Raw genomic sequence first — 14,459 nt, 5'->3', positions numbered from 1 at the left:
TGCTATAAGGATCCAATGAAGTAATGCTATATAAATGTTCATTTGTGGTGGTCTTTTTTCAAAAGAGGAAATTCAGGTCAGAGAGTTGATGCATATAACCTCCCAAGGGTTAATTTCTTCCTCTACAAAATGAGGAAAAAGCTTGGGTTATCTACCTCAGAAAGGAAGAATGGTATTGGGGCATAGAAAGCTGGCTCCATAACTAGGAGAACCTGACTTTGCATCGTTGGCCAATGCCGGAAAGTTGCCTGACCTCTTAGTGCTCTAGGCAATTCGCCAAGACTGTAAGTTGCAGAAAAATGTTGACTTACACTGACAGCAAATTCCCTACATCGATGGAAATCATGGGTCTTGTCCTTATATTCCCTATCAACCAAGAGGAGAAGTCTCATGAAATGCTAATGTTAAAATATATGTGAAATTGAAAACTGATACACTAATTTAAGGTATTATTGTCCTTAGGCATGTAGAGGCAATGGTCATAGAGCAGATAGAGAAGTTGCTTTAAGAATGAGGGATATCTGGGTACAAGTCGTGCTTTGTGACCGTGGACAAGTCCCTTCTCCTCCCAGTTCTCTAGGTAACTTTATAAGTTGATAAATTGTAGAGAAGGAAGGTAGGAGTTTTCCTTGGTAGGAGTTTTCTTACCAGGGAATTCCCTATACCAATAAAACCACATATCTAATCTCCATCCTTATCCTATTATCTTTAAGTATCCAAGAAATCTTTCTAAATAAGTGATTAAATACAAATAACTATAAATGAATGATATAGATGTAGATTATTTATAGGATGGTACCTTTCCTTTAGCACAGCATCCTTATAAAGGTCATTATTGTTGTTCAAGCATGTCTAATTCTTTGTGACCTTATTTGGGGTTTTCTTGGCAAAGATAATGGAATAGCTTGGCATTTCCTTTTCCAGCTCATTTTACAGATGAAGAAACTGAAGCTAATGGGGTTAAGTGACTTAGCCAGAGTCACACAGATAGTGTCTGAGGCCAGATTTGAACTCAGGAAAATAAGTCTTCCTGACTCCAGGCATGGTGCTTTATCCCCTGCACTGCCTAGTACCTCCAAATTGAGACTTCTATCTAAATTCCTGGCAGGTCACATTAATCCTTTCACTCTCCCTTACCTTTGGTTAGATTGTGAGATCCTTGAGGGTAGGGACTTTCTTTCGCCTTTCTTTGTATCCACACCCCTTTGCACAGGGTTTGGTGTATAGTAGGTGATTAACAAATGCTTACCAAACGATTGCCTGCTTTTCTTGCATTGAACACCCTCATATCTCATCAATGACCTGCTCCTTATCTTTGATGTTGTCCTTGTCAACAACTCTTAAAAATGTAGTTTATTAAGTGCTTCATTTAGTCTCAAAATGCTAAAGATCTACAGTTGCTAACACTGAGAACTACAAAATTAAATAAGCAAATCACCAAATAAATAAACACACAGACAAGTAAACAAATACATAAGAAAGAGTCTGACTCAGTTTTGACTAAAGTTCTGCAGCAGCTCTAAGCCCTAGAGTTCCCCCATGAAGATCCAAATAGAAATGTTCCATAAAACATGTGTGAGACCGCACAATAGAACAGTCCTTACATTTTACATCAAGCTATATCAGGGTCACGGGAGGTGTTTTATTAGCACAGTCAACAATAATATCGTGATTTTTATTAGGAGGAAAAGAGAGTGAGAGACTACTAATTATTTTTCAGCCCGAGGGGCATTTTTCCTGAAATGACTGTTAATTTGATCATTGTCGAGCAGTTCACAGATTTACATGAACTTATTTCACTGTGACACATGGTTAAGAACTAGGGGAAGATTGTTGCTTTATTAATGGCTTTCAGTAAATGTATTCAAAAGTGCTAACTGTGTGGGTGTAGGGATGATAGTGATAGTACTCAGAAGGTTGAAGCCTTTTGGAAGGAGCGAGCCTGAAGCCCTTTTCACATGATGTTTTCTTTGTTCATGCAGTGAGATGTTAAGCCTGCAAGAATGAAATAAAATCCCAGTGAAATGAGAATGGTGTTGTCTCAGATCTTACCAAAGTGGCTTTTCTAGCAATGTCCCATTCTCCCCTACTCTCACCCCCAAACGTAGCCCAGACAGACATAGAAAAGCTAGTATTTTTTAAATGGGTCTTTTATTGAAATTAACAAATACTACCTAATATTTAATTGTTAGGATGTTAGAGCACAAGGATAATCTTAATGAAATTACTACCTCACAAAGGAAAAAAATACTTGGCAAAAGGTATAATCATCTATACATCATTTTGTAGTTTCCTACTCTATCACAATTTTTCTATATATTCATATTTAGATTGGGACATGCAAAAATAGCCTACATACTTACATGAGAAAGGCCTACATTTATTTTACTTGAGTTTTTCAAAATTCAGTCAACTAGCACATGCCTTAAAATATCTTCTTTGACCATGAACATATGAGAGACTGTTAATGAGGTAATCAACTCAATTCAATAAATATTTATTAATCACCTTCTCTGTGGCAGACATTCTGATAAGCACTGATTATAAAGTTAAAACGTAAAAATCCCTGTCCTCAAGGAGATTGCATTCTACTTCCTTTGGGGGGGGGGAGGGATGGAGGGAGTGCAGACAGTAAACATAAAGTATGTATGTGTGTAATGCCAGGCACAAGTAACTTCCTGGTTCAGATTAGGAGCATTGCAAACTCCATTTATTCAGTGACAGATTCAGGCAAAACATTCACAGAAAATCAAGATCAAAATACAGGGTAACTCAGTCATTTAATAAGTTTTCAATTACTCCATCCCTAGGCAGTACATTCATTTAATCCATCACAAAGTCTTCTCTCTATTCAACTGGAGATTAGTTTCCAATCATAAACAAAGTACATTCATTTGGTCAGTCACACAGTATAAAAGTAAAAAGTTTTCCACCCCTAGATCACAACTGAATTACAATACTATCCATCCCCACCAAGCATCCTCTCAAAGGGGCAGTAGAGAGCACAAAGGCCATCTACCCCTAAGCCACAACAAGGTTAAGATATCACCACAGCATTCAATATCCAAGGAGAGGTTTTTTCTTCATCTTGATCTGAGGCAAGTTCTCAGCAATCTCTGTTCCTAGGGAGACAAAGCTTAACAAAGCCACAATATACATTACCCCTGTCCTCATCAATTCACTCTCTGTTTGTAGAACAGTCTCAGGACCCCTGAAAACATCAGCAAGACCATCCTTCAGGATTTCTATAAATATACAAGAAAATCCTCCTTAAGGGCTTCTGAACCAACAGCAAAGTTCCAGGACCTCTGCAACAGCAGCACTGTCCTTTACCAGTAGATGAATCTGGAAAAATAACATCAAAATAGACATAACAAATACAGGCACCACAGTCATGCCTCCTCAGTTCTCTGCAGCTTGGGGTGGCAGTTCTCAAAATTCCTGGGCAGCTCCAACTGGCCCTCAACAATCCTCTCTCTCTCTCTGCCTCCACAATGCTGCTCCCAAAAAGTTCTTCCAGCCTCTCTCTCCTTGGGCCTCTCCATCCATGGCACCAGCTCTACCCAATTCAGCCCCTTCTCTTGGCATCAACAAGTCCATCCCACAAGTAGGATTCACAAGCTCTGGATTTTAACACTTAACCGGAAAACCAAGCCAATACAAGGGGATCTTTAAATTCCATTATCATTATGATGTGTGTGTGTGTGTGTTTGTGTAGAGACAGATCCTCTTCTGATTTCCCCTAGTAGATGGTATACCTGGGTCTAAGTTTGGAGATTATAACATATTTCTCTAGGGATTTAAATGTTGAAGACCATTTTCCTCTTCACAATCAGTGAGGTCTACAGTGTCAGAAAACCTATTTTTCCACTGGTAAAAGAGTTCTTTAAAAGTATCTATCTTTAAATTAGCCTAGATGGACCTACTTCTTACAATCTATAAAGGGGGTTTTCTAGTACAGTTTAAAATTCAGTAGTTTTGGATAAGTGTTGGGATTTTGAAATGATGGCTAGAAATTTTCTTCCATAATCAACTCTGTTCCCTCATTGAAAAAAAGAGGTTGTTAATCAGGTTTTTGAGATGGCACATCACACATATCTGTGGTTAGTCAGTTGTGTTGATCTGAAGAAGTGGTGGAAACTATTTAGTTAAAAAGATATGCACCAATGTGTTGTTTACATAAAAATATGAACTTTTAAAAATGGCAAAGTTACAACCACAACAAAATAACTCAAGAGGTATAGCCTCCTGATAATGCTGCCCCTCATACATTATAAAAAGGGTGAGTTATCTTGAATTCTAGAGCTTCTGGTAATTTTTTAAAACCTTTGTGTTTTTTTTTACATAATTAACTCATATCATTTGCTTTTTAAAAATGCCCTTATTTTTAAATCTGGTTGGTACAGTTGTGTTTAAGTTTTGTGAATCCTAAAGGTTAATTAACTGAGTTCAGATTGAGACAGAATGGTGTGAAAAGTACCTGACTTGAAGTCAGAAACTCAGATTCAGGTGTTGTATTAGCCATCCAATCTTGGGAAAGGCAATCTCTCTATTCCTCAGTTTGCTTTGTTTTGTTTTTAATTTGTAAAATGAAAGAATTGGGCTCAGTGGCCTGTGAAGACCCTTCCAGCTTCAAGTTTATGATCATCCTAAGATTCCCTAAGCATAAAGCCAGTCTTGATGGAAGAGAGAATGAAAGAAGTAGTATTGAGAAATCAACAACAATCAGGAAGAATGAAAAATGATTTGAATTGTACTTTGTCCTTGAATGAGGTGGTTGGACTGGATGGTTTCTAAGTATCTTTTTTTTTTTTTGAGGAGGGAAGGTAGAGCAATTGGGGTTAAGTGACTTGTCCACGATCACATGGCTAGTTTTTGTGTAAAGTAGCTGAGGTAGGATTTAAACTCAGGTCCTCCTGACTCCAGGGCTGGTGCTCTATTTAAGTATCTTTCAACATTAAATAATATGAAGAGTCTTTATGATGATCAAATGAAATAATTTATTGAAAGTATTTTCTTAATTTTGAAATGTAGCATAAATGCAAAGTATTTTTATTCAGTACCTCACCTCACCTGAACCTATCTTCTCCTGGCCTATAGCCAATACTATCCCATTGTTTTAGTTATGTGTGTATGTATGTATATTTTTCTGTATACACATATTTATAGATAGATAGACAGACAGACAGATAGATAGTAGAGACATTGATATATGTATTTTTCCTTGGATATTAGCTACTTGTAAAAGATATTTAATGTAGAAGTTACCTCTCCTCGCTCCTATCATCAATTTCCTCCTCCCAGTTAGGTTAATTTTGTTTCTGCAAAATCTTTTCAATTTCATATAATTAAAATGATCTATTTTATCTTTTGTGATTGCCTCTATCCATCATTTGATTAAGAATTCCGCACCACTAGGTGTAACTGTGAAAGGTACCTGCTATGGTTTTGTTTCCAATCTTCTTTTTAATAGTATGACCTTTAATATTTAGGTCACATATCCATTTTGAATGTATTGTGGCTAAGCCTCATTTCTGCTAAACTTCTTCCAAATTTTCCCAGAAATTCTTGTCAAATGGGAGTTATACCCAAGATTTATTTTATTGGGCTTACCAAATAATGTATTGTTGAGCTAAGTTTGTCCCCCCTTGTTCTTTATCTCATCAGTTCTTGGGCCATACCAGATAATTTTCACAATTATAACTTTTTGCCATAATTTAATATTTGGAAGTGATATTTCTCCTTTGTTCATGCTTTCTTTATTAAACCCCATTAATGCTAAGTATGTATATATAAAGTATAGATATATATGGATATGTATACATACATATCCATGTATATACATATACACACATATAGTTTCTGCAAGTAATTTAGAATATATGCCTTAAATATTATATAATTTATATAGAATTTTGGTCTTAGTTTGTCTAGTTCTATAAAATGTGACCCTGATAATCTGATTGTTATAGCACTGAGTCTATAAATTCATTTAAACTGTATCATCAGACATAAGCCCTGAATATCACTCTAGCTATTCCTTTTGAGAGCATTTTATAATTTGCATCTATACAGTTCTTGCATATTCCATGGTAGATTATCTTCTAAATATTTTAAGATGTTGGAGTATATCTTGAGTGCAATTGACTTTTCTATTACTTTCATATATCTTGTTGTTATATTAAAAAAAAGTGGCTTATTTTGTGGGATTATTTGGGATTCTACTTTGCTAAAGCCATTGATTGTCTCAGCTGGTATTTTTGCTGATTCTCAGTGATTTTTTCAATTAAATTAACATATCATCAGTAAATTGGGATATTATTGCCTCTGTTTTATTGATATCTTTATTTGGGTGGTATTATTGCTAGCATTTCTAGAAATATGTCAAATAAGAATGGGGAAAGGGGAGAATTCTTATTTTTCTCTTCTGTTTATTGGAAAAACTTCTAGTGTTCCCATTACATGTAATTTTTAGCCTTTGGTTTTAGATATAGACTTTTTATTATATGAAAAAGAGGCCTAACCATTTTAATTAACAAGAGCTTAAAACTTTCTCCACTAGAACCCTCTTCTGGTGCTTTTATCTGGGAATAGAAATGACCTTCAGTTTTTCAAGGCCATCCCAGTACAGAATAAGCGCTGGCAGATATTGCAAGGTAGAAAAAAAATTATGTACAGATTCAGTGGTAGATGTTATGTTTTTCATCAAAAGACTTGACTTAGCAAAGTTTTCAGAGCCTCAAAACCAAGTTGATTACAGGGTGATGAATTTTTTGCCCATTGCAGATACAGAATATTAAGTTATGGGAAGTTGTGATCTGAATTGTTGAAGGGACAATTTTATAAAAATTATGGATGTTTGAAATATTAAAATACATTAAAATAAATAATGTTAAAGAATAATTTTAAATAATTATATAATTTATTACATTTTCATCCTTAGAACCCTACAGTAAAAAGATCTATAAAGCTTAAAGCAGTTATCACTGTATTTTTTTTTCTATTAATAAAAAGGAGAAGAAAAGAAAGGGGGGTATATCTAAAGAAATTGATATAATGTTAGGGGAGTCTTCTAATGAGCTCTAATTTTAAAAGGACATTTGCCAAATTAAAAGGGTATGTGTGTCTTTTTGCCTATTTTTTTTTATGTGTTCACACGTCTCTATCTATGTGACTTAAAGAAAGGTTTGAATAGATAACTCCACAGCCTTTTCTGCCCATCCTTCTCCAAAGAAGATTTTTGTTCTTGCCAGGTGGGAGGAGGATACTAGGGCCTAGAGGCTAGCCACTCTTGTTCATCACAGAGAGGGGCTACAGGGCTGTAATTTTATCTATGGGGAATTATATCTGGGGAAATATTTTTTTTTAGGTTCAAGTTATTCTTCCAGTTACTATCCCTTAATGGGGAAGGAGAGTGTTAAGGAATATATCCAAAGCTTGAGTCCCTACCAAATGACATTTACACAGTGAATGTCAGATAAAATATACAAGTGAGAATACACAAGACAATATACAGAGTGAATGAGTTCTACTGGAAGCAAGATATTTTAGCTCATACAAGAGAGTGAATCCAAGCTACTACTGAAGGATAAATTCCCTGAAGTCTCTAGTGTGATAAGCTGGGGATGGAAAATTGATCAAGGATGGGGTCTTCTACACTTTGGTTTCTTCTCAGTCTTCTCCTTCCTCCAGGGACATCTTCCCTAAGAGAATATATAAGAGGATACTCTCGCACTTCAAACTTTAAACCAGTAGACCAAAATTCACTCCTTTCCCAAGATCTTATCAACTTGATCTCCCCTGTACTGAGTAATAAATCTCTACCAATAAAGAGAGTTGTCTGGAAATGAATGCCTGGTTACAACTATATAAAAGAAAACTACATAACAGAGAAAGGACTGATGGAATCTGAATGTGTATTGAAGAATATTATTTTTCACTTTCTGAATTTTTTTTCCTTTGAGTCTCTGTCTTCTTTCATAACATGATTAATATAGTAATATTTTCCATGATTGAACATGTATAGCCTATATTGCTGTTTCTGGGAATGGAGAGATGAAGGAGGGAGAGAAAAAATTTCAAACTCAAAATTTAAAAAAAAAAATGAATGTTTGAAAATGTCTTTGCATGTAACTGGGGAGAAATAAAATGTTATTTTTAAAAAACAATTCAGTCATATGCATACCATTACAAAGGATGTAGGCAGGCCAGAGAAGTAGGATTCAAAATAAAATAAAACAAACCATCACTGGATTAAAATGTTTCCAAATTATTACAATGTAAATGTGAACTTGCATATATAGGTAAAAAATTCAGTTGTGTACAAATATTTTAGGCAAGACCTTGCTTCGAAAAAAAAGAGATTTAGGTGTTGTTCTGACTGCAGTTCATCACACAGAAGCAATATAATATGGTTACCAAAAACAGTCTTAGAGACTTTATTAGTAGAAGTGTTTTATCTAAAACAAGGGAATGATTGATCCATTGTTCTATATGTTACTGTGAACACACCTTCAGTATTATGTTCAATTCTAAGCAATTTATTAATAAAAGAACTTTAAGAAATTGAAGCTAACACAGAAGAAACTGACTAGAACATTGAGATAATTTGAGATTGCTACATGAGGAATGAATCAAAGAAGTGGAGATGTCCATCTTTCAGTAGAGAAAACTTCGGAGAGAATGACATTGATAGGTGTCTCAACAGTTCTGATGTGGTTGACCACAAATAGATCACACAACCTCAACTGAACCTTCATTGCTGCTAGACAATCCTACTATACCTCCTCTGACTATGTACTCTCCACAGCAGCTCTTCCATCCCATTTTATCCTTCCTCCAACTCCCATGACTTCCCTACCCTCTCAGATGAGAATTTTGCCCCATATTTTACAGAAAAAAGACATCATTTCTGATGAACTTCCTCTTCCTCATGTCATATCACTTGTATCCCTTCTTTTACTATTTCTTCCTTCATCCCATCTTATATGAAAAGATGCCCTTATTCTTCATCAAAACTAACCCCTCAATCTGCATAAGCAATGCCATTCCATCTCAGCTCCTCCAAAAGATTGCCTCCTCTGTCATAGCCATTTAATCATTTATCTCCAATTTCTCCATGTCTACTGGTTCCTTCCATTTTGCCTTCAAACATGCTCATGTCTCTACCATCCTCAAACAAACCTCACTAGATTCTTCCCACTATCTATTATCCTATATCTCTTCAGCCCTTTGTGACTAAACTCCCAAGACAGATGGTCTACAACAGGTGCCTCCATGTTCTGTTCTCTCAATATTTTCTGACCCCCTACAACCTAGCTGCTGATCTTATCATTCTACTGAAACTTCTCTTTCCAAGGTTACCTTTGATCTCTTAATTGCCAAAGCCAATGCCCTCTTCTCAATACTCATTCTCCTTGACCTCTCTGTAGCCTTTGACACAGTTGAACAGACTTTTCCTTGATACTTTCTTCCCCCTAGATTTTGGACACTGATCTTTCCTGGTTCTCCTTCTACTTACCAGACTCCTCCTCTGACTCCTTTACTGGATCCTCATCCATGTCATGCCTTCTAACCACAGATGTCCAATAGAGCTTGGTACTGGGCTCTCTTCTCTTCTCCCTCTATATTACTGCACTTAGTGATCCTGTAGATTTAATTAAAGTCTTGATGCTGATGATTTTCAAATCTGTCTATCTTGCCCCAACCTCTCTGCTGACCTGAAACCTCACATCTCCAACTACTTTTTAGAAATTTTAAATTGGCTATCCAGTAGACATCTTAACCTCAACATATGCAAAATGGAACCACTTATCTTTTCCCTAAACCCTCTCCCACTCCACCTACCCTATTACTGTTGAGGGCAGTGTTATATTCCCAGTCCTTCAGGCTTACAGCCTAGGAGTTATCCTGGGCTTCTCACTTTCTCTCACCACCACTCCCCCCCCCCCCAATCAGTTTGGTTGCCAAAGCCTATCAAATTCACCTTTGTAATTTTAGACCATGTTCCCTGACACTTCCACCACTCTGGTTCATGCCCTCATCACCTCATACCTGGACCACTGCAGTAGTCTATTGGTGGGTATATCTGCTTCAAGTCTCTCCCCACTCAGTCTATCTTCTATTCAGTAACCAAAGTGATTTTCCTAAAACACAGGTCAAGCAATGTCATTTCCTTACTCAATAAACCTCAGCAGCTCCTGATTGCCTCCAGAATCAAATAAAAAAGATTTTGTTAATCATTCAAAGCCCTTCATCATCTAGCCCTTTCTTCCTTTTCAGGCTTTTTACACCTTGCTGTCCACATAGACTTTTCTAACCAGATCCAGTCTCCTTTCTGTTCAAAGAAAAAGATTCTCCATCTTTCAGCTCAGGGTATTTTCTCTGACTGTCTCCCATATCTGGAATTCTCTCTCCTCATCTGTGCCTCCAGGCTTAACTGAACTCCTTTAAGTACCAGTTAAAATCCCATCTTCTCTAGGAAACCTCTCCCAACCCCTTCTAATACATGTGCCCTCATTCTTATAATTTACCCTTCCATTTCTTCTGTATTTGTTTGCTTATTGTCTACCCCCTTAGATTGTGATCCTCTCAAGGGCAGAGAGTCTTTTTTCTTTTTTTTTGTATCCCCAGGACTTTCTATATTGCCTAACACATTGTGGGCTCTTAATAAAGAATAATTGACTAACTGAATGACCATTACAATCCATTTGTAGCTAGATTTTATGTGTGTGTTTCTCTTTCTTTTCTTGGTCTACATAGGTTCTAAAATTCTAGATAGGGAAGGAGCAGATGCTACTTATAAACAAAGAGAATTGCCACCATGATACAGTGGAAAGAGTGATGGATTTTTGAAAATCTATAGATCTGGCCTTTGCGGGTTGGCGGGGCGTGAGGCAGCAGCACCATGAAGGCCTCGGGCACCCTGAGAGAGTATAAGGTAGTTGGGCGCTGCCTGCCCACTCCCAAGAGCCCAGTGCCGCCTGTTTATCGCATGCGGATTTTTGCTTCTAATCATGTGGTAGCGAAGTCCCGGTTCTGGTACTTCGTTTCCCAGCTGAAAAAGATGAAGTCTTCTGGAGAAATCATATACTGCGGACAGTTCTTTGAAAATTCCCCTCTTAGAGTGAAGAACTTTGGCATCTGGCTGCGTTATGATTCCAGGAGTGGGACCTACAACATGTACAGGGAGTACAGGGACCTGACCACTGCTGGTGCTGTCACTCAGTGCTACCGAGATATGGGAGCCCGTCACCATGCCCGGGCCCACTCCATCCAGATCATGAAAGTGGAAGAAATTCCTGCCAGCAAATGCCGCCGGCCCACAGTCAAGCAGTTTCATGACTCCAAAATCAAGTTCCCTCTGCCCCACAGAGTTCTGCGTTGCCAGCACAAGCCACGCTTTACTACCAAGAGGCCCAACACCTTCTTCTAAGATTAGAGACAATGAGGCACCTGTTTTGTTTAAATAAATTTCTCAATTGGAAATGCAAAAAAAAAAATCTATAGATCTGGGCTTGAATCCTGACTTCTCTTTATTACTTGAATGACATACATAACTCAATGCACTTCATCTCTCTCATACTTAGTTCCCTCATTTGGAAAATTGGGGAGTTTTACTATATGATTTCTAGGTTTGCTTATAACTAAATTTAGGATCCTAAATAGATGATTTTGAAGTACAGAAAAGATCACTTTATTTTATCAACTAATTTAATTATGTGGATCAGGTATAATGAAAACATCTTACAGAAAAGATGTAATAAAACATACCTTAATCTTAAGCAATAACAAGCATCATTAAGCACCCATGATGTATCAGGAATCAGCTAGACATTGATGATGCAAAGACAAAATGAAATAGTCACTCCCTAAAAAAAAAAAGAAAGACCTTACATTTAATAGAGAAGATAGTAGTTGCACATATAAATATGTAAGTAGTTAGGTGGCACATTGAATAGAGTGCTTTGCAGTCACCAAGACATGAATTCAAATCTAATCTCTGGTAGCTGTGACTAAGTGACCCTAACCAGGTCACTTAATCTTGGCCTTTTTCAGTTCTTTCATTGTCCTCATCAGTAAAAATGGTGATCTTAAATAACATCTATCTTCTCAAAGTGTAGTGGGGATAAAATGAGATAACATTTGTAAAGTGCTTTATATATTTTATAGCATTATGTATGGCTATCATTAAGTGTTATTGTTGTTGTAGTCATTTTCATCAGTGTCCACCTCTTTGCAACTCCTTTTGGGGTTTTCTTGGCAAAGATACTGGCATGGTTTGGCATTTCCTTCTCCAGCTCATTTTACAGATAAGGAAACTGAGGCAAATGAGGTTGAGTGACTTGCCCAGTGTCACATATCTAGTAAGTGTCTGAGACCAGATTTGAACTTGGATCTTTATTCCAAGCCTGCCTCTCTATTCACTATGCCACTTAGGTGCCCATTATTCAGTACTTTTAAAGTCAATTTAAAGCACTGGCCCTGTAGTCAGGAAGACCTGAGTTCTAATCTGGCCTCAGACACTTAACACAAAAACTTGCAGTGTGACCTTGGGCAAGTCACTTAACCCCAATTGCCCTCTAAAAACAAAACAAAACAAAGTCAATTTAATATATTTGGGGTTAGGGGAAAGAGCATTATTTTTTGCCCAACTTTTTCATAAAAATAATATATCTTGAAATGTCAGAATATAAGTTTTTTTTCCTCTTCTAAGTCACTTCATTCAGGCTATGAGTGGTTAATATTCCAATATTCTCAACTGTGTTTTCCATGATGGACCACTCTTTTCAATAAAAAATGCTGAAAAACAGGAGGAAAACTTGGTATTTCTCATGGGTATATGTGCATTCTGAGACATTTAGAGTTCATAGAAGCTTTTCCTGTTCAGTCTCTTGTTCCCTCACTCCTATTAATCTGCTCACTCCTACAGTCTGGGGATATTTCCTATATGCCTAGTGTAACAGGACTGTCCAATGAAATCCCCAAACTTAAGAATGCATGAAACATTCTCTGCCTGATGCAGTCTGTCATGTGGATTTAAAGCATGTAGAAGCATGTTATGAGGTAGCACAGCGAGTAAGATCACCGGCTCCAGTGTAAGGATGACCTGGAGATCGAATCCCGGGCTCAGATACTTAGCACCCACCCAGAAGCACCTGGCCATGTAACCTTGAGCAAGTTACTTAACCCTAATTGCTTTTTAAAAAAAAAGTATGTTATGACGATTCCAAAATGAGGGAATGCATCAGGCTGAAGATACTGCACATGATACTCTGGATTGAGCTGTCATTGGGCATTCCCATTATAGTAGGAATAGTCCACACTTCAGAAAAGGAGCAGTGAATTAAGCCAATATATTCTATTTACAGAAAATAAGTGAAGAGTTAGAGGTATAAGAATGAGCCTCCTCCTGTGTGCATGACCATGACTGGGAGAGGCAGTCAGGGTGGGAGAGGCCAAGGGACTCATAGCAGCAGAGGGCATAGAAGACACAGCATTTCAAGGATCTCAAGAGCATAGTTCTAGTCTCTTCAGGTTCCTTTAAATGTGTGTGACTCATCAGATTAAGAAACATTTTCTTCTCATAGCCTCCAAAAAAAACCCCAACAACAAGCAAACATAAAAAAACCTCACCCTATCCCCTAAAATAACAAACCCTAACTTAATGCTTCTGTGTTGAAACTTCCAGCTTAGAGACAGGTAACATTCATTTTCCTTTTCCTAAGTCCCACTTCTTCCACAAATGAGAACAGTGGGGCAATAATCACAAGATGTTTTAAGCATTAACAAGCTATACTTCCCTTTCCAAATCCCTAAGATTTTAAGGGTAGAACAATAAATGATTTATTGGCCAATTAGTATATACATCAGTGACTGCACTAAGTTCTTTATATATCAAGACAAAAAGTAAAATATCCCCTGCCTACAAGAAAGTTATATTCTCTTTTAAAAACTCAATTAGATTTTATTTTCATTCTGGAGAGCAATCTAGAACAATGCCCAAAGGGCTATAAATAATTTCATACCCTTTGACCCAGCAATACCACTTCTGGGGTTGTATCCCAAAGAGATCATAGAAGTAGGAGGAAGACCCATACATACAAAAATATTTATAGCAGCTCTTTTTGTGGTGGCAAAGAATTGGAAATTAAGGGGATGCACATCAATTTGGAAATGGCTAAACAAGTTGTGGTATATGAATGTAATTGAATATTACTGTGCTATAAGAAACGAGGAGCAGATGGACTTGATATTTACCTGGAAAGGCTTATATGAACTGATGCTGAGTGAGAAGACATTTGTACACAATCAACATATGTGTGATGACCAGCTTTGATAGATTGGACTTTTCTCAGCAATGCAAGGTTATAAGACAACTCCAAAAGACTCATGATGGAGAGAGATGTCTACATGTAGAGAAAGAACTAGAAAGAACAGATTGAATGCAGATTGAAGCA

The 14,459-nt window shown here is 37.0% G+C and overlaps 1 pseudogene; it reads left to right on the top strand.

The window, feature by feature from the left end:
• The first annotated feature begins 10,867 nt into the window (after positions 1-10,867).
• LOC138153353 (large ribosomal subunit protein eL20 pseudogene) lies at positions 10,868-11,501 on the top strand (annotated as a pseudogene).
• Positions 11,502-14,459: the final 2,958 nt, after the last annotated feature.

This window comes from Petaurus breviceps, unplaced genomic scaffold (genome assembly GCF_028583685.1).
Source record: "Petaurus breviceps papuanus isolate PSGF00001 unplaced genomic scaffold, PetGlider_PUasm1.0 90977, whole genome shotgun sequence".
Classification (NCBI taxonomy): Eukaryota; Metazoa; Chordata; class Mammalia; order Diprotodontia; family Petauridae; genus Petaurus; species Petaurus breviceps.
This window is presented reverse-complemented; position numbering and strand designations above follow the sequence as displayed.